The sequence below is a fragment of the Leuciscus leuciscus genome (assembly GCF_965113295.1).
Source record: "Leuciscus leuciscus genome assembly, chromosome: 8".
NCBI lineage: Eukaryota > Metazoa > Chordata > Actinopteri > Cypriniformes > Leuciscidae > Leuciscus > Leuciscus leuciscus.
The window spans coordinates 36,937,367-36,957,093 of NC_138732.1; the positions used below are offsets into that span (position 1 = coordinate 36,937,367).

General features: G+C 38.5%; 1 long non-coding RNA gene across 1 annotated transcript; it reads left to right on the forward strand.

The window, feature by feature from the left end:
* Window positions 1-8,641: 8,641 nt before the first annotated feature.
* LOC309505272 lies at window positions 8,642-17,914 on the forward strand. Its single transcript, XR_014208384.1, has 2 exons — window positions 8,642-15,194; window positions 16,685-17,914. It is a non-coding gene; the product is annotated as an uncharacterized lncRNA (long non-coding RNA).
* Window positions 17,915-19,727: the final 1,813 nt, after the last annotated feature.

Genomic DNA, 19,727 nt, shown 5'->3' on the forward strand with positions numbered 1-19,727 from the left:
TACATTCCTCGCGGCTATTTTGAGTTTAGGTTTCTACGAGCAATGGCGACTGAAGGAGTCATACAGATGGCTGTATTTCCACACTTCTTCAAGCAATCTCTCGGTCACTTGGTCTATTTCCATGGCTCTTCACTGATCTTCGGAATTTAAAAATGGCGGGCGGGCGGTGCAGAGTGTAGGAGGAAACGCGATGCTATCCAGCCGACCAATCACAGATCTTGCGGTCCGCGTCGCCGCGACGCGTAGTTACATTTTTGAGGAGGTGCGCGTCAGGGTACGGCGAAGGGTACGACGTATGGTACACGTCAATGCGTATGCTACGCCGTACCTTCTACGCGCACCCGACGCAGAAGTATAAATTGGCCTTTATGCCTTATTGATTCTTGAAGTGGTAATCTACAAATGATGTGTAACACATTTACAAGTGATGAATAGTTTACACTTTAGATTAGGGGATGCAGAAAGTGTTGTAAATGATTTATTCATGCGTTTACACATCATTGTGTTGAACACTGTAGTGTGTAGTGTCGTGTGTAGTGTAGTGTGTACTGCAGTGTAAGTGCTGACTGGTGAGGGTATAGACAGCTGTCTTCTGTAGTGTGTGTAGTGTAGTGTAGTGTGTAGTGCAGTGTGTAGTGTAGTGTGTACTGCAGTGTAAGTGCTGACTGGTGAGGGTATAGACAGCTGTCTTCTGTAGTGTGTGTAGTGTAGTGTAGTGTAGTGTAGTGTAGTGTAGTGTAGTGTAGTGTAGTGTAGTGTGTAGTGTGCACTGCAGTGTAAGTGCTGACTGGTGAGGGTATAACTGTCTTCTCTGAAACACATGGAGTCTTTAACCACTGCGCACCTGATAACAAAACATACCAAAAAAAGTAACAATTTATTAAACATTTATGAAATGCATAGTCATGTTTTGTAAATTATTAGTTAATCATTAACTAATCAAATGTAAATGACTAATAGCTGAATCTACAAAACATACATAAAATAATGAACATATCACTTATTAATCATTTATGAACGCATAGTCATGTTTCATAAATGATTAGTTAATCATTTACTAATCACTTGTAAATGACTTGTAACGGAATTTACAAAACATACATAAAATGTTAGTATATCACTTGCTAATCATTTATGAATGTTTTGTAAATTATTAGTTCATCATTAACTAACCACTTATAAATGACTTACAACTGAACGATATTATAAGGTATTACCCATTAATTACATATGTAATATAAAAATACAAAATAGAATTGTATTTGGTTTCTTTCTTTCTTTATTCGTTTCTTTATTTTTTATGTAAAGTAATGTTAATTTAACCAGGAAAATGTGAGAACTTTAAGTGTAACTGTATGGGACATGAATTTACATTTGATTTATTTTTGTCTCCTCACTTCAGTGGCCTTTATAACTGTTGCGTACGCACAAAACAGGCCCTGAAAGAGGCGTACGCCACTTCCGACGCATAAGTTGTGATTTATAAAAACAAACTTGACGGGAAGATTTGCGCACCTGCACGCAAACTCTGACCCATGCGTAGGCTACCCCATTTTGGAGACGGATCAGTTTGGCGACACCGATGGTGAGCTGGAGTTAAATGTCTTTTGGGTCACTTTTAGACAGAAAATTTAAAGAAAATCATACATACAGAAAGATTATACAAATATAATGTGCTCTATATAGCCCATTTCACACAGCGCTTTGAACCCGGGAAATTGCCGGCAAATTGCCAGAGCGCCTTCTGTGTGAACGCAAACTCGACCCGGGATTTATGCCGGGATCGATGCCGTGTTGGGGACCTAGTAACATTGCCGTGTTCAGTCCCGGAACGCGCGCTGTGTGAACAAAAGCCGTAATAATGCCGTGTCGTAGTGACGCTGAAGCCGGGATCGTTCGCCAGCTGTGTACGGTACGTAATGCGCAAGTTTATGATCGAATCAGAGGGAAAAAAAATGCACAAGCGTGGTTTCTCGAGGGAGAGATCGCAGCTCATAAACAAACTTAAGCTGATGCTGCTGAGATTACGAGTCACATCGATGTCACGTGTCTTTACGGGATTTTTATGGGTTGTGTGTGAACGCACTCTCTGATTCCGGAAAATCACTGGCAGTGTGAATGAACCAAAATCAAACGAACCCGGGTCAAATCCCGGGTCACTTTATCCATGTATTTTCCGGAATCTCTGTGTGAAAGGGGCTATATTCTGTCTCTTATGTTTCATCGTGTTTATGGTTTAGTCCTGTGACCTAAAACTCCCAATCTGGTTAATTAGTTAAGTCTTTTGCATGTGCCCTGTTAATTTACTAATTAAGTTCCTTTGTTTGCTCTGTATATTTAAACCCTCAGTTCTCCCTTAGGGTGCTTTCACACTGGCAGTTTAGTTCGGAACAGGGCACAGTTCGCATGAAAAATCGCTAATGTGAACGCTGTCATGCAGACCGGGGTGCACACTGGGGTACCGAACCCGAGACTACCTGGAGGAGGTGGTCTGAGTTCGGTTGCACTCGAACCATGCTGCAGTTCGCGTGAATGTGAAAGCAACACGGACTTGGGTACACACTTGCAGGCCCGTCACGACAAGGCAGGCAAACCAAGCAATTGCTTGGGGCCCCGAGCTGGCCTGGGGCCCCAAGACAACGACTGGTTAAGAATAAAATGCAACGACAAACTGTGTGAGCGCCCCTTTGATAGTCAATGCAGTAAAGTGCAATGACACTGTTATCGGGATCCCCCTCAAGGGGGCCCCTCTCAGTAGTCGCTGACAGCAGCCAGCCAACCACGTGATCTCTGCTGCCGGCAAAATACAAAAACTCCTCGGCAGTCATCATGAAGCGGAATTATGCTTCAGGAAGCCAGAAAAGAATGAATAGAAAGGAAGAGGAGGATAAGAAAAAACAAGATAGTGGTAAGTAGGGGTGTAACGATACACGTATTCGTATTGAACCGTTCGGTACGAGGCTTTCGGTTCGGTGTTCGGTACGCATTTTCAAACCGAACGGTTCGTTGGATCATTTTTCCTGCCGACCAAAATTTCGTTATTTCAAATGTAGGCGCGTTGCGCGTGGCAAGCGCGCTCATAATGTAGAGACGCCGGCGCGACCACAACATTGCCCAACATCAAATGGCAAACGTAATGTAAGCGGAACAAAACTGAGCTACTCGTTATTGTGTGGTTGACGGACCGTTGTTTATCAGTTTGGACCAGTGCAGCGCGAGCCGATCGTGATCATGCGACACTGTTACTACACAGCGCTAATAAGAGATCCAGTAAAGAAAGCATTTGAATTCGCCACAGAAGTAATAACATCGCTGCGAGATCTAGTGAGAAACATTCACATAGTTTGGCAGGAATAGTAGGCTATAATGCCTTCAAGTAACATTACGTCGGTTTTATTTTGACATTATGAATACAATGCAAATGTTAATCTTAACTAAAATAAACATTTGTTTATAACTACTACAATATTACATTTAATTTTTTCCAAGCAGCTGTTTTGTTTTATATGCTCCTAAGAAGAGCCAATTATAGCTCCAGAATTGCTCAAAGTAAAAAGAAATCATATTTTATGATAAAAAAAAAGAAAGAAAAATAAATAAATCAAGGAAATTGGCATTTCTTTCTTTTTGCTGTATCGAAAACATACCAAACCGTAACACATGTGTATCGTATTGAACCGAACCGTGAATTTTGTTACACCCCTAGTGGTAAGTGATAAATTACACTGGATAAAATAGCTCCACTTGTCTTGTACAAATGGTGTAATTTTGCGGCAGGTAGGCTAGAAAAAATATGTTTATGTTAGCTACCTGCCTGACGGCAAATGCTGCTTGTAACAAACAGTTAGTGCAACTTTTTTTTCGAACGGACGGAATATGGTTATATATTATAATATGTTTTTTATTGGGGGGGGCCTCCATGTCCATTTTGCTTGGGGCCCCCAAATTCCTTCAAACGGCCCTGCACACTTGTTCAGGAAGTAAAGTAACCTGCCCATGCATTTTAGCTGATTATGATGTATTTAGTTAAATAAAACACATAACACATGTAAGGGATGATAGTGCTCATGATTTACCTTGGATACAAGCTAGAGTGAGCCTGCAGTGTATTCGCGCATAGCACGTGGAATCAGGTCAACAAACTAATGGAAATACACTGTACCCTCATAAGAGTGTGGCACAAACTAATTTTACGTAGTGCTTGCAAAAACAGACTTAAGGCTGTATCTCCGCAACGCTTTATCCATTCAGACCAAACTTGGTACATTTCATCACAAGCATGACACCTACTGGTCCCGAGATACAAAAAAATTGCTATTTTTGCTTATAATTACTTCTGAACGAAAGTGGCCTTGTTAGATTCATGCCGAGTTGACTGATATCCACCTTTCCAGCCATTTTAGGCGTCGACCATTTTGAATTTTGTACCAAAATGCTGTATTTTATGAAAGCATGAATGTATCTTTACAAAACTCGGTATGAGTCATCAGTACGATGCCCTGAAGGAGCCTGGTAAGTTTGAACCAACTAGTGGTAAAATAAATTTTTCAAATGCTTATAACTCTGGTGTGGTTGACTTATTTATCTCCTTAAATTCCTGAATCCTTGCCGAGTCCAACGATACCAAAATGCTAGGTTTCACCTGTGTAGCGTTGTGATTTAGCACTTAAAAAACATTTGCCAATATCTTTGAAACCGTTTGACCGATCGAGACGAAACCATCGTAGGAAGTTCAAAAACATAGGTTGTTGGTTGCATGCTAATGCACAAATGTCAAAATATTAATAGTAAGTGGCAAGAAAATGCAAACAAAGTCAGGTGTGGATAATTTTGTATGTGTTTATACATATAAATGTCTATAACTCCAAAACGAAATGAGATATTTTCACCAAATTTGACACACACATGTATGGGCTCACTCAGAGAACGCATAAACAAAATGGTGGGATTTTGATTCTTCATAGCACTATAATGTCAAGTCAAGTCAAGTCAAGTTTATTTGTATAGCGCTTTTCACAATACAGATTGTATCAAAGCAGCTTCACAGTATTAAATTAAAATAATACAACAAAGTTTGTTTCAAGAGGAATTTATTGATTGATAAAATTAGATTAAATATCCCCAAAATATCCCCAACTGAGCAAGCCAAAGGCAACAGTGGCAAGGAACCGAAAAACTCCATCAAGTGACCTAATGGTGTCCTAAAACTCCATCAGGTGACCTAATGGAGAAAAAAAACCTTGGGAGAACCCAGGCTCAGTCGGGGGCCAGTTCTCCTCTGGCATTTATGAGCTAGAGGACGGATTGTAGTTCGATCTGTAGGATTATATGAATGCCTGGCTGAAGAGATGCGACTTTAATCTAGTTTTAAACTGGGAGAGCGAGTCTGAGCAACGAACAGTATCAGGAAGACTATTCCAGAGTTTTGGAGCCAAATGTGAAAATGCTCTCCCTCCTTTGGTGGTTCTGGATATCCTAGGTATGACCAAAAGCCTTGAATTTAGTGATCTTAAAGAGCACGATGGATTATAGGGTGATAGATAATGGAACAAATGGAACAAAACAAGATAGATAATGGAACAAAACAAGGAAATTGCCATTATTTACAATATAATATCATGATATTAAATGCTACACTTTACGAATGCATTGGTGTACCATTAAGAAAATCGGTATGTCACTGGCACCATGTCTTGAAGGTACTCAAAAAGTTTCAGGGCAGCTTGTGGTAAAAAAGTTAACAAAATTTCCAAACATGCTAATAACTTTTTAATGCCTATTGTAATGACACTGGTCTTAATAGATTCCTTGGGTTATGCCGAAAACATAGATACAGTACCAATGTTCCCATAGTCAGCCAAACTTCCTGTCCGCCATCTTGATTTTCATTCAATACCTACTTTTTCAAACTTCTCTTAGACCGTTTGTCCAATTTTCACCAAAATCGAATCATATCATCTCCAGACCGTGCCGAAAAAAACTCATGGATTTTGTGTCGATAGACAAAACCGTTTTCGTATACCGCAGCAGCAAAGTTGAGGCATGATGCCAAAATGACTGTTCAGGATTTATCAACTTTATGAAAAATCATTAAAATAATTTCCAATATCATATGGTTTAAAAATAGTTAAAAAGTCACCTGTATCAATAAAAGAAGGAATTTGACTTGTTTTCCTATCCATTATTTAATTATCATTAGTTTTTTTTTTTCAATTGTTTACACACAATTTTGAAAACTTGGTTCTTTTTTTCAAAATATAATCACAATTATCCAAACCCCACACTCAATTTGCATAATTCCTAGATTGTTTGCAAAATGACACACTTTAGTCAAAACATATACTCATATTTGTGAAAATGCTATTAGTTCTCATTTAACCAACACGGTCCTCAATGATCAGACACTATTGCAGCCAGTTTCACACTGCTGTGATAAATAAAAACCACGTTTGTAAAAAAACTAATTTTAAGAAATAGCATGTGCTAGATTTTTGGCCAGACATTGTTATGTAAGGGACAAAAAAAATAGTGACAAACCCACAAAATTCTTCATGATTAGTTTGAGATATAGGGAGAATGTACACAAATAGGCCTACTATAAACTTACCACTTACCAAGCACTGCACAACACTGATGCTGCAGACTGATTATTTCAAGTATTTATTTCAATACTTACAATATTTCTTACCATAATCAGTTACAGTAATCAACCAACATTGAAATCAATGAAACATAAAATCTGTGGACAAATAAAAAATGACTGCATGAATTACAGTACATACACTTTGACTCTGAAGAAAAAGTAAACAGAAATTACAGAAAACTACTGTAAAAGCAACAAGAATACTGTAACTATTCATCTCTCCGTCTGGCTGGATCAGGCCATAAGATTTCATCCACATCACAGGCTATGTCTTCATTGACAAGGCACCGTTGGAAGAATCGCCTTGTGTGACAAATTCACCCCTGCACTGAAGCTGCTTCAATAAGATCACAGGCCTTCTCCATGGCCTGAATGAGGGGCAAACGGTCATAGGGCCGCAGGTCATATACCTTCCACCGCCACGCTGAAAAAAACTCTTCTATAGGATTCAGGAAGGGGGAGTATGGGGGAAGGTATAAAACTTCAAAATCAGGGTGATCATGGAACCAGTTCTGGACCAGAGCAGCCCGATGGAATGAGACATTGTCTCAAACGACAATATGAGCTCATTTGAACAATATTTAGAGGTGGCTCGATGACGTTGAAGTTTTGTATAATCAGTTATTATGCTCAATTTGTGATAATTACCACTTGCCTAATTTTATCTCAACTATTTAAATTATATAGGCTACTTGCTTATTTAATGGCAATTCTGAATTTACACTTATTTCGCACAAAAGATATTCTATGCATTTCTTGCAGAAGCATAAATTCTGTTATTTTGCCACTTTTGTGACTTATTTCAAGTATTTGTCATTACTGGCTGTGATTTGCGGTCGTCGGCACTTAAGCACTTCACAAGCAGCAGAGGAGCCCAATGGCGACGGGAGGGACAACTTTGTCTCGAAGTCCAGCAGAAACCTGTTTTCAATGCTGGGTATACCTGATGCATTCCTGTCTGAAGATCCCGAATACAATTTCCAGATGCCAAGAAATCAACACTGCTTGGTGTTAAGAAACTCGGAACTATTGACTTTTAACTGTGTAAACTGTGAAAAGATCCGTATCATCAGTTATCTTACAATAGTCAAATGTATGTTGTATAAGATATATTTGGTTAAATAATTAATATTGTACTCACATTGAACTGTGATCAAGTAATAGGCTACGTGATTTGATGCATTCTGCAAACTGTGTATAGTATTGAATACAATTCTCAATGCTAAACATTTTAGAATGAAGAATTTTGCTGACTTGTAGAATTGCCTACAAAAACAGCAAACTTTGATGTGCTTGAGCTACCTCTAAATATTAATATTTTTGCCCCATTTTTTTTCTGGGGTGTTTTTAGCATAAATGGAACAACTCTGGGGGGTCAGGCTGCAGAAAAACAGAAACAGCTTACCTGTTTTCTCGATGAAATGTCCGAATTATTGACGCAACAGTATTTCTGCTGAGATTTGGTTGAACTCTTTGTCCAGCTTCCATCAGTGTCAGTCCATGGTTGATAACATGGTCAATAAGTGTTGCACGGATTTCTCGAGTCAAATTTGGTCCTCGTCTTCTTTGTTCAGGTTCTATCAACTCTTCAAGTCCTTCTCTACCTCTTCCTCTACCCATGCCTCTTCCTCTTCCTCTACCTCCTTCTCTTCTACCAAGGCCTCTTCCTCTATCTCCTTCTCCTCTTCCTCTATCGCCTTCATCTCCTCTTTGAGCTCCCCCTCTCATTCTCATTCTCATTCTCATTCTTCTTCTTCTAACTCCTTCCATTTTTGTTGAAGACAGGTGAACTCACCTGCTGCCTTTTATAGGACACCTGAGTGCTGCGTTTTCAAATTAGCACATGTGTGCTTCTACACCTGGTGGATGTGATTATCCAATTTGTTCATTAGTGTGGTCATTGGCAATCCGGTGCTTTGTAATGACAAGGAGCACCTTAAGTTGGTTTGCCAACCGCCAGTTAAACTCTAAAAGAAGAAGAAGAAGAAGTAATGACAAGGAAGTAACCTCACAATCCTTATCTGTGTCTAAGGTGTGAAAATGTGTGTAGACTAGTTTTACAAATCACTGTGTGTAATGTTTTGCAAAAAGGGTGAAGCAGACGTGTGTAATGTTGTGCAAATCTGTGGAGGTGTTTTGCTCATTGGAGTAGAATTTAGCAAATTGTGTGGACATTTTTATTTTAGTGTGTAAACAATTGGAAAAAACTGTAAATGAGTGTACTCCACATTTTTTTTACAATCATATTTACATTCACTTATTTTAATTTTGTAAAACATTCATTAAATTTAGTTACTTGATTTCTTCATTTGCAATAGACATCCCAATCCTCCTTGTTCCCAGTTCTGTTTGCTGTACCCTTTGCCACATCTCTGTCAAACATAATGTTTTTTAACTCATTAACAATCCATGCTGCCCTAACATTCTTCACTGTACATTTTTTCATAGGTGCATGTTTGTCCACCAAAGGGTAAAATAATCTTTCAAATGCTGACAATGCATTATCAGGATGAACTTCCTTATAAACATCAATCCAACATACATTATTTGCGTCTGTACAAAATGATTCTTGACTAAATCTCTTATATGATCTTTTATAAATTACTTTTGGTTTTCTTAAGTTTTTACATGCTTGCTAAATAAAACATAATATCTTTTTACGCATGTGCTTAAAGGCCTTAAACCGCTTGAACCCCGATAAATGCTGACATCACTGTTTTCTCAAGAGCGTATATATATATATATATATATATATCCACTCTTGAGAAAACAGTGATGTCATCGTCCAACTCAGTTCAGTTCTCATATAATGGTGTCAATGCAGGCAGATCAATCATATTGTTGAATATTAAATGTCCCCAACTAAGCAAGCCAAAAGCAATCAAACCCACAGCAAGACACACAGCCATATCAGAGTAAAATGAAACCAAACAAACCATCCCATTTCTGGCTCCCTCCATTGTTTTTTTGGCTTTTCTGCTGTCATTGCTTATTTCACGCCTCAGTAAGTATATTTTCCTTTTAAAAAATATATAGTTAGTCACATTTTCCTTTTCAAAAGACAAATTCACCACAACACCACATACTGTGATTCAGATCCACCTACAACACTGCCCTTTCATCTTCAACCAGTAGTTTCCCCATTCAATATGATTATCATCGAGTGTGAGACTAAATGCTTCCGGGGATGGAAACTCAACCATTCTACATCTACTGGAGCCTCTTGGATGAGAGGGGAAACGTCTTCAATACATGTTCGAACACCTCCTGATGTTGTTGAATAATTTTGGCATGACAATCTACAAGATAAGTAAAGTAATTTAGAGAAGTGCTGACCGCATGTTTCACGGGGACTGTCCCCGCGATCAGTTACTTTGAAATGACAAGAATGTTTCAAATGTCAGTATGGAAGTAAAATAATGACAAATGTTTTTGAAAAAAAAAAGCTTGTTGGATTGCACTACTTTAAAAAATATGCATTGCATTAACCCTGCTTGCATTTTTAAGGGCTGAAATTCAACATGGTTGTATATTTCAGCTGACGCTGTCGAATATTATAGGTTGTATTTTTAAACAGAATGAATATTTTGGAAGTGAAATCTGACAGGTGAATATGGATTACTGAATTTTTGTTAATTAAAACGTATGTGAAATGTTTTGAATTGAAATATTCACAGCTTAAATATACAACCATGTTGAATTTCAGCCCATAAAAATGCAAGTCCTAAAAATACAATGCATTAAAATGCAAGCAGGGTTAACGCAATGCATATTTTTTTCAAGTAGTTGCAATTCAACAAGCTTTTTTGTTTCAAAAACATTTGTCATTATTTTACTTCCATATGTCAGCCAATGAACTAGACTTTAACTACGCAAAGCAATTCCTATTAACTAAATGCATTTATAATATGAATTTTAAAATCAAAACTAGCTTGCGTATTTATACGAACAATAATAAGCTGCTAAACAAAGAAAGCATATAACAGTAATTTATAAACATATTACAGTAAGCTTCCTTGTAATTGGGTCATTCTCAGTAAACGGTACTATTTATGTGCAATGTGTCCGATTAAGTCACTTTATTTGACAGTTGGCGATGTCACTTAGTAAAGTGAAACTTGCGTGCCTCTAGACCAAACATAATACGCATGATCCGTGCTGGATAAATCCAGCACATCTGGAAAATTACAGACCGGTACCTCTTCTTCCATTCGTTGCAAAAACACTTGAAGTTGTTTTCAACCAGATCTCTTCCTTCCTTACACAGAACAACCTCTTGGACAACAATCAGTCTGGTTTCAAAAGCGGACACTCAACTGAGACTGCCCTGCTCTCAGTAATTGAAGCTCTGAGACTGGCAAGAGCAGCTTCCAAATCCTCAGTTCTCATCCTGCTGGATCTGTCTGCTGCCTTTGACACAGTTAACCACCAGATCCTCCTGTCAATCCTAAAGATGAGGGGCATCTCGGGAACTGCACTCCAATGGTCCAAGTCTTACCTCTCAGGTAGGTCCTTTAGGGTATCGTGGAGGGGTGTGGTGTCTAAGACCCAACATCTAGCTACTGGAGTGCCTCAGGGCTCAGTGCTTGGACCACTTCTCTTCTCCAACTACATGACATCACTAGGATCTGTGATTCAGAAACATGGCTTTTCCTATCACTGCTACGCTGATAACACACAACTCTACCTCTCATTCCAGCCTGACGATCCGACGGTAGCTGATCTCAGCCTGCTGACAGACATTTCTGGCTGGATGAAGGACCACCACCTTCAACTAAACCTTGCGAAGACAAGGTCCCGGCCAACCCAACACTTCTTCACAACTTCTCCATTCAGCTAGGCTTGTCAGCCATAACTCCTTCAAGGTCAGCCAGGAACCTTGGAGTGGTAATTGATGATCAATTGAACTTCACAGTCCACATTGCTAGAACTGCCCGGTCATGTAGATGTGCCTTACAACATTAGGAGGATCAGGCCCTTCCTATCGGAGCATGCTACACAACTCCTTGTCCAAGCGCTTGCTCTATCCAGACTGGATTATTGTAATGCTCTCCTGGCTGGTTTTCCAGCTTGCATGGTCAAAGCTCTGCAACTGATCCAGAATGCTGCAGCTAGAGAGGTCTTTAACGAGCCGAAGAGAGCTCATGTCACTCCTCTCTTCACATAATTGCACTGGTTGCCAGTTGCCGCTCGCATCAAATTCAAGTCACTGACATTTGGCTACAGAACAACCACTGGCTCTTCTCCCTTTTACTTAAACTCGTTACTTCAGACTTATGTGCCATCCAGAAACTTGAGCTCTGCAAGTGAACGTCGTCTTGTGGTGCCATCTCAAAAAGGCACAAAATCTCTTTCTCTGACTTTTACCATGACTGTTCACTGCTGGTGGAGTGATCTGCCTAACTCAACCAGAGCGGCTGAGTCCGTAGCCATTTTCAAGAAACGGCTGAAGACGCTTCTTTTTCGACGGCACTTGATCCAGTAATACTAACTATTCTATTCTATTTAACAAATTATAATAAATAAATTAACATGTAACGCGTTAGATTAAACTGAGAAGGATCATAGCACTTGCATATTGTTGTCCTGTTAGTTTAACTGCTTCTATTGTTCTCATTTGTAAGTCGCTTTGGATAAAAGCATCTGCTAAATGAATAAATGTAAATGTAATGCATGACGGTGCCGTTTTCACAAATTTGTGTTTTTGTAGTTTTCACGAAGACGATAACGGTACTGTTTTCAAAAACGTACACTTTGAAATCGTTTTCAAAAGTTTTCAGGCACCCAAAACGCTGTTGTCGTGTAAATGAACGGCCAAAACACATAGTTTTGTTTGTTTTGTTTGTCAAAACACATAGAAATGTTTTAAGTTTGAAAACTGTGTCATGTAAACGCCCCTAAATGTGTTGAAATCTGCATGTTGTTATGGCTTTTTAATAATTTAAATTAGAATAACAGAACATTATTAGATGGTTAGATGACAGATGAGTTTACATAGTTTATGACTGGCACTGAATAATCCGTTCCACGCAACAACTTGTTGACCAGTTTCAGAGGTCTGTGCTGTGTACGGCCAAATAGCAAATCAGCACTATAACCCAGAGACTCCTGTAGGAACTCAACTTATACGAGAGGAACCATTCAGTCTGTTTCTAGAACATTCACACACAGCACAACAGATGCCTAAAGAAAGAGAGAGGGAGAGAGAACACAATGTACATCTACAGATGCAACAGCCACTATTCAGTGGTGCACAAAAAAAAAAACCTTGTGCAAGAGATAGACGTTTGTGTGTTTTCACAGGTGTTTATGGTCCTTTGACTCATGTGAAGTGTCAGACAACAGCAGGGCTGTAGATGTTTCTGTAGTATCACACAGACAGAATAGACCATCTGGCCCATGCAGACGTTTGAAAACATAAAATACACAGCAGCACCATCAGAAAGATCTTTACAAAAGAGTGGTTAATAAATCATGGACTCGTTTAAAGGCCCACAAAATTTGTTAAATTAAATTAGGCTACTAGATATAAACTTAATTTACACAACTGTAAATATCTGTATTAACTCAATTATATTATAATAATTCAACATTTTGGTTTTGCTTGCGCTATTGTTGAAAGAAAAAATATATTACTACATATTACTATGATCTGTGTTTTATGATATAGTCATAATTAGGATAAATTAGTGACAAATTAGGTTACAGTTTATTTTAATAGCACACTTTAGACATTCTACTGACTATAAGTAACATTGCAGCTATGTTGCACTAACTCTTAGTAGACTGTTAGGTTAGGGTTCGGGTTAGTGGAATAATTTGACATGTACTTGCAAAGTTATTTATAGTCAGTAGAATGTCTTTTTGGGAGAATCACAATAAAGTGTTTGCAGATATAAGGCAGATAGTGCTGGTTTTGACATGCATTTACAAAGTTACTTATAAAACGCTATTGTTCTATTTTCTGATTCATGCAGTGTGGTTTCCCGTGTGCAGTGGTTTCATCTAAAAATGTCTGCATTTCAACACCCCACACTCTTAAAAATAAAGTTTCCAAAAAGAGGAGTTTTGAGTTCCCTAAAGAACCTTAAAGTGAACAGTGTCAGGTTTGTCTGGATATGTTTATTCTTTATTTTCTCCACATGGACTATATGTTTGTGTTTTCACCTTAGTTAGTTTGCTGTGAGATTGTTAATTTGATTCATTACTCAGTTCAGGAGTGTGTCATTGTGTTCAGGTGTTCATGTCTCATTATCCTCTCTCTACTTAAGTTCAGTTCAGTTTGTGTTCATGGTCGAGTCTCATCTGTGTAGTTGTGATTGGATTATTGTTTAGGGAATACCTGTTGGATATTAAAGCCTGTTAAACCTTCTTCATCATATTTGTGTTATTCATTTGTTTAGTCTCTCCGTCACAACCAGTGACAAACAGTTCTTAAAATAATAATTTTTAAATCAGGACAATGGCTCAGTGGTCAACATGTGAAAAATATGCATTTTTTTTCTAATCTGCAAGAACTTTTCTATTTTTAAGCACGCACCAACACTTTGAGCGAGCGATACGACAGCGAGCAATCTATCCGCTAGAGAAGTGTGAAGGGAAATGAATTTGCCCTGAACTGCAGGCTCAAAGATTCTCTCTAAGTGGTGGACATTTCTTTAGAGAATAACATATTCAGAGTGTCCAAGTACACTCTAGCACGCCTATATTCCCTCAATTTCAGTCACACTTTTGATTAGGGTCCAATTCTCACTATTAACTTACTACAGTGGTCAACATTTGAAGAGGATCAAAACCTTTCATCAAAGTTATACATGAACTTGGAACAATACCCGTTCTTGTCTTAGGACAACTTTGATGAACTTTTTTGATCCACTTCAAATGATAGCTACTGTATTAAGTGCTTGTTAAGTTTAGGTATTGTAGGATTAAGGGATGTAGAATATGGTCATGCAGAATAAAGCATTAATATGTGCTTTATAAGTACTAATAAACAGCCAATATCCTAGTAATATGCATGCTAATAAGCAACTAGTTAATACTGAGAACTGGACCCTAAACTAAAGCGTCACCCCAATTTCTTTTGAAATTGCTATGAATTTCTAATGAAATTCCACTTGCTCCCTTTTGTTTTGCCACAAATATTTTTTTAAACCAAAAAACTGCATTGATTAATGAACATTTATATGTTCTTAACTCATCGAACTGAAAGTAAAAACTCCAGACAGCTACAGCTTTGACAGCAGCGTGCAGCCCATGTCACACGTGTGCGGTGAGGTGGTCTGTGGTTCACTGAGAGAAATGACAGGTGCTGATGATGCAACCGTTTAGAGGTCTGAGGGTGTTTCATTTTGCGTACCCTTTGTCTGTGCTCCAGCTCTCTGTCTCTCTCTCCACTGCACCTACGAGGTTAGGACTATTATCACCATGCAGTGCAATTTCACACTTGTGCACTGCACGCTGTAGATCCCTCCAGATGACACATATGTTGTGTGGACAGCATCACATCACGAACACAGGTCATGCGTAAAGAGCCGTCACCTCTAACACGGTATGTGTTTTGTGTTCTGCAGAAAATGCGGTTAAACTGTTCAATTCTGTGGCTGCAGCTCCTTGGCTATCTGATCCGTGCAAAGCCCAACCGTTATGGAAGTGTCTGCTCACCAGTATTTTTTTATTGTTGGGTTTTTTTTTCTTTTCACAATCATTCTCCTTTACCTTCCTGTGTAAAGTTCTGTTGCAAATCTCAAAATAAACATTGGAAATATTGGGGCACACGCCAAAAGAAAATGGTTTCCTGTTTATGCACTTCTCACTTTGAGAAGTTGAGCTCTTCGCACCTTTGCAAAATCTTCCCACAGTTTGGGGCGTTGCATTTTTCTCATAAATAAAGTACCATTTTAGTCATTGTCATTAACTGATTTCTAAAAATCTTTGTTTTCTCTGTACAAAAAATTCAACCAGTTAATCTTCTGAGTTTAATGCTAATACTAAAATCAACACTCAACAATACTGCTACTGTTACTAACACTTTTGCCTGACACCACATTAATGATCTGGGATTAAAACTACAACTGAGCATGACATTTTAGGAGCTAATATTCTTAAATTCTTTCATACTGAATTCTCTCCTTGCCTGTAGTTCATTGCAGCCCCAGTGAAAAAAGTGTATACCAAAATGTATTTAAAGTAATTTTTTTATATTTTTTTATTTTATTAAGTATTCTTCAGATCCATTAACATATTTACTGACATATCGCTTGAGACTTACTGATATAAATATTATAATTAAACTTTATTTGGAGTACCTCTTTATTACACAATGCACATTTCTTAATATTAACACTAAAATGTGTTTAAATATCACTATTTGGATAGTATGATCTCTGTATAATATCGGTCTTTAAATGCAAGATATTTGTAGTCTACCTAAATTATACTTGCAATAGTTCCACTTCAGCACAATCAAATATACTTAAGTATATCTTTAGTTGGACCTCAGCACTATTTAAGTACAAAATTAGTTGTTCCAATTTAGCAGACTTTAAATATATTAATTTAGCATACCAAAAGTACAATTGCAGGGTATTTATATTAAGTGCATAAATATGTATTTGTAGTATACTTAGCACATGATACATATGCAGAAAGGCTTCTGCTTTCATGTTTAGTTCCCAAACCTGTCCTGGAGCCTGGAGTCTCCCTCATTCAACACACCTGATTCACCTTTTCTTCTTTTGTAAGTCGCTTTGGATAAAAGCATCAGCTAAATGCAAAAAATGTCAAATGAAATTCAGCTCATCATATAGTTACTTTAGACTGCAAGACTTGTGTGTGTCTCAAACTGAAGCCCAGGAAGTCAAGTCACCAAGTCACTGCATTAGATTGTTTCAAAGCTGAAGTCAGTTCAGTGTTGATTCAGTTCCTTTATAAAGATCATTATTTACTGAATTAGTTCAAGCGGAGTCTGCATGGGGAGAGCGAGTGAAGAGACGAGAAGTGGGTCAAGTGCAAACACTTAACACCACTTTCTAATTCCAGCAACTGGGGGAGAGACGGGATAAATGGAGACCTGCAGACCCGGCAAAGGGAGAGACCTGAGGACATACTTCATTTTACTGACACGGACTGTTGTGTGGAATGCGCAGGGGCACTATTTTGGTTTATTTTTGTTTTGTTTGAGAGAGAGGAACTCGCTGACCTGACTTCTTCATCCTTTTTATTTGTGAACCTTGTTTCTCTCTTCAGCCCTTCTCCCTCTTTTTCTTCTCTCTCTTGTCCTGTCCCTATTCCCAGGTCGCGAAGCAAAGCGCCCCCCTCGACAGCCATAGCGGGGAAGAGGCAGTCTGGCCTGCGAAGGTTTCCCTGGATTATGGACCTGGGACACGAGGGGGCGTGTTGGAGAGCGCCCGAGCCTCTGCATGTGGTGGATTACCCTCTAGTGCCTGCTAATATCTAATTCAGGGGCAAAACGCATAGATTAAAGGTGGCGATAATTCCCATTTTAGGCATCAGCTGATTTTGGGGCCCACTTTTACACAATTATTGGGGATTCTATGTGCAGATCCCTCTTGGGAGACAAGGCTAGCGAGAAGAGAAGCCGGGAGACACTGTTACGGGACCCTCACAGACTGTCTCAGAGCAAACGAGAACGAGTGCGGAGGTAACGCCGCCTGACTTTCCTCTGGAGCAGTCTCGTGACGAAACGCTCAAGCATGCGCTTGAAAGGGTCCGCACCATCGACGGACAGTTGCTTCAGCCTGATCAGCTGCTCTCCTATCCTTACTTTTCTATAATGAGGCAGAGGTTGTATCAGGTCCCCAAGACACCCGATTCAATTCGCACCAGCGTCTATCACCCACAAACAGACCAAAAGATATTTCAAATCTTATAAGATTTTCAAAATGTGAGAGACCACAAACATGAGGACAAAAAAATCCTAGATTTAACAGTTTTGCTCCTGTAGTGTGTGGTGTGCCGCGATGTGAAGAAGACAACACACCACACACGAACAGATTTGCAACCAGAGTCCCGGCTGTAAACTATCTCGCAAAATCTCTCGAGAATCTCTCTCTCTGTGTGTGTGTGTGTGTGTGTGTGTGTGTGTGTGTGTGTGTGTGTGTGTGTGTGTGTGTGTGTGTGTGTGTGTGTGTGTGTGTGTGTGTGTGTAACTGTGCTTGAGGAAAAACTCAGTGTCAGCCCCTGCAATACAGCCACGTACAGCAGGGCATTTTGTCTATAAATAAAATAAAACTTAAACCCCCTAAACTTTCTCAAGTTATCTTGCTTTTTTAAAATTTTGTCTGGAATTAGAATACTGTCATATTCTGAAATGTCAAGTCTGACAAGGTTTTTTTTATTTTATTTTATTTTTCATTATTATTGGGGTTTGTGTTTTTATTTATCAACAGGGAATTCTAAATATTTCTTACAGATATTTAAATGCGTTATGGGGTGAATACATTTTATATATTGTAACTTTTTAGTTATTGACATGGTCCTTCTTAAATGGGACAGTTTAGTTATATTTCATCTCTGGTTACAGAATGTTTATCTAATTTTTTTGACAGGATAATTTGAGCCCAGTACTGCATTCATTTTGTTTCCTAATGTAACATTTCCATTTTCAGAAATCTAGGATGGGTTTTGGTTTTGTGCATGGCAAATTTGTTGGAAGGTGAAAAGTGGTATTTATATCCCTATAACAGGTTGGAAGAGAGGGGCTGAAAAATAAAAATACCAATCATGTCAACTGAAAAGCTAAAAGGAAAGTATTTTCAGAGGTGGAGCAAAATATTACTTTTTTGGAACAAAAAGCAAGCTGGTATTTTGCTGCGTCGGTTCCTCCAAATTATTGTTTGTTATGGTTAACTTTATACCGTTTGAATTTGTCTGGATTATATTATACTGCCATCTTGTGGCTAGAGCTTACTATTGTTTACTGAAAGGTTAACGTTTGTTTTTCTTGGTTAACTGGTTTTCCCTTAGGAACCTAAGGACTTTTAATTGAACAACCTTAATAAAAGTATTTAATTAATCAATTAATTAATTTAGAACAATACGACTCTATTGGGCTTTTCACTGCAGAAGTGGCACAGAAGCTGCATTTGAAATGGCAATTAGATGTATTTACACAGACGGGTTAATGTTGCTCATAGGTGGTATAAATGTAAATGTATTTTGTTTGCAATTGCATACATTTTGCTATGAGATTAATGTTTTAAATATAACATTTTACATTTATCATTTATCAAAAGCTAGGGATTTGTTCAAACTGGTTGATTCCTTCATTAACAAAGCAAGTGAGTGTTTTTATGGACATTTTTATTAATTTTGGTGGCATTTCCGACCTTGCACAATGCTATTTTACGCCAACAGACTAGCTTGCTATTGCCGAGGTTGGCTGTACTGAAATGTTTTAACAGTGGTTACAAGCAATGCATATGCCTTCCGAAAGTTTACAGTGACTCTGGATTCCAAATTCGAGTCCTGCCCGAGTTATGGACTAATGGCAGTTGAGGCAGACTGGTTGAGGTGAGGCAGACTGGTTGAGGTAACGCAACATGTCAAAATGATGAAGCATGATAATTCATGCGCGTTTATTGGTTGACGAAAGGCCTTTTTTGGGCTTTCGAAGACATTGAAGGTTATAATCCAGATAAAAGTTACAATCGTTTTTTGAAGTCACAGACTGTTTTGAGCAAGAAGTGAAAAATAAAGCTGCATGCATGATTAAATAAAATGTTAAGGTTGGTTTGCACTCAGAGACTTTAAAACAATACGCCATTTCATGTTTGCACTTTTATTGGCTGTCAGTAGAAGTAGGTCGTAACAGCAAACAGACTGCAATGATCATGTTAAATTTATGACACTGTCAGGCTATCCTTTGTTCATAAGACTGTGACAACAACTGTCTTTGAACCTCTCTCACGTATAATGTAGGGCCACCGGTTAGGAGCCACGACCACAGAAATCACCACGATTGGTCATCTTTCGTCTGGGACAGGCCAAAATCGTACAAAGTGTACCAGGCATAAAAGTTCAAAGCCTTTAATTATCATATGCACAGTTCCGTACAATGTAG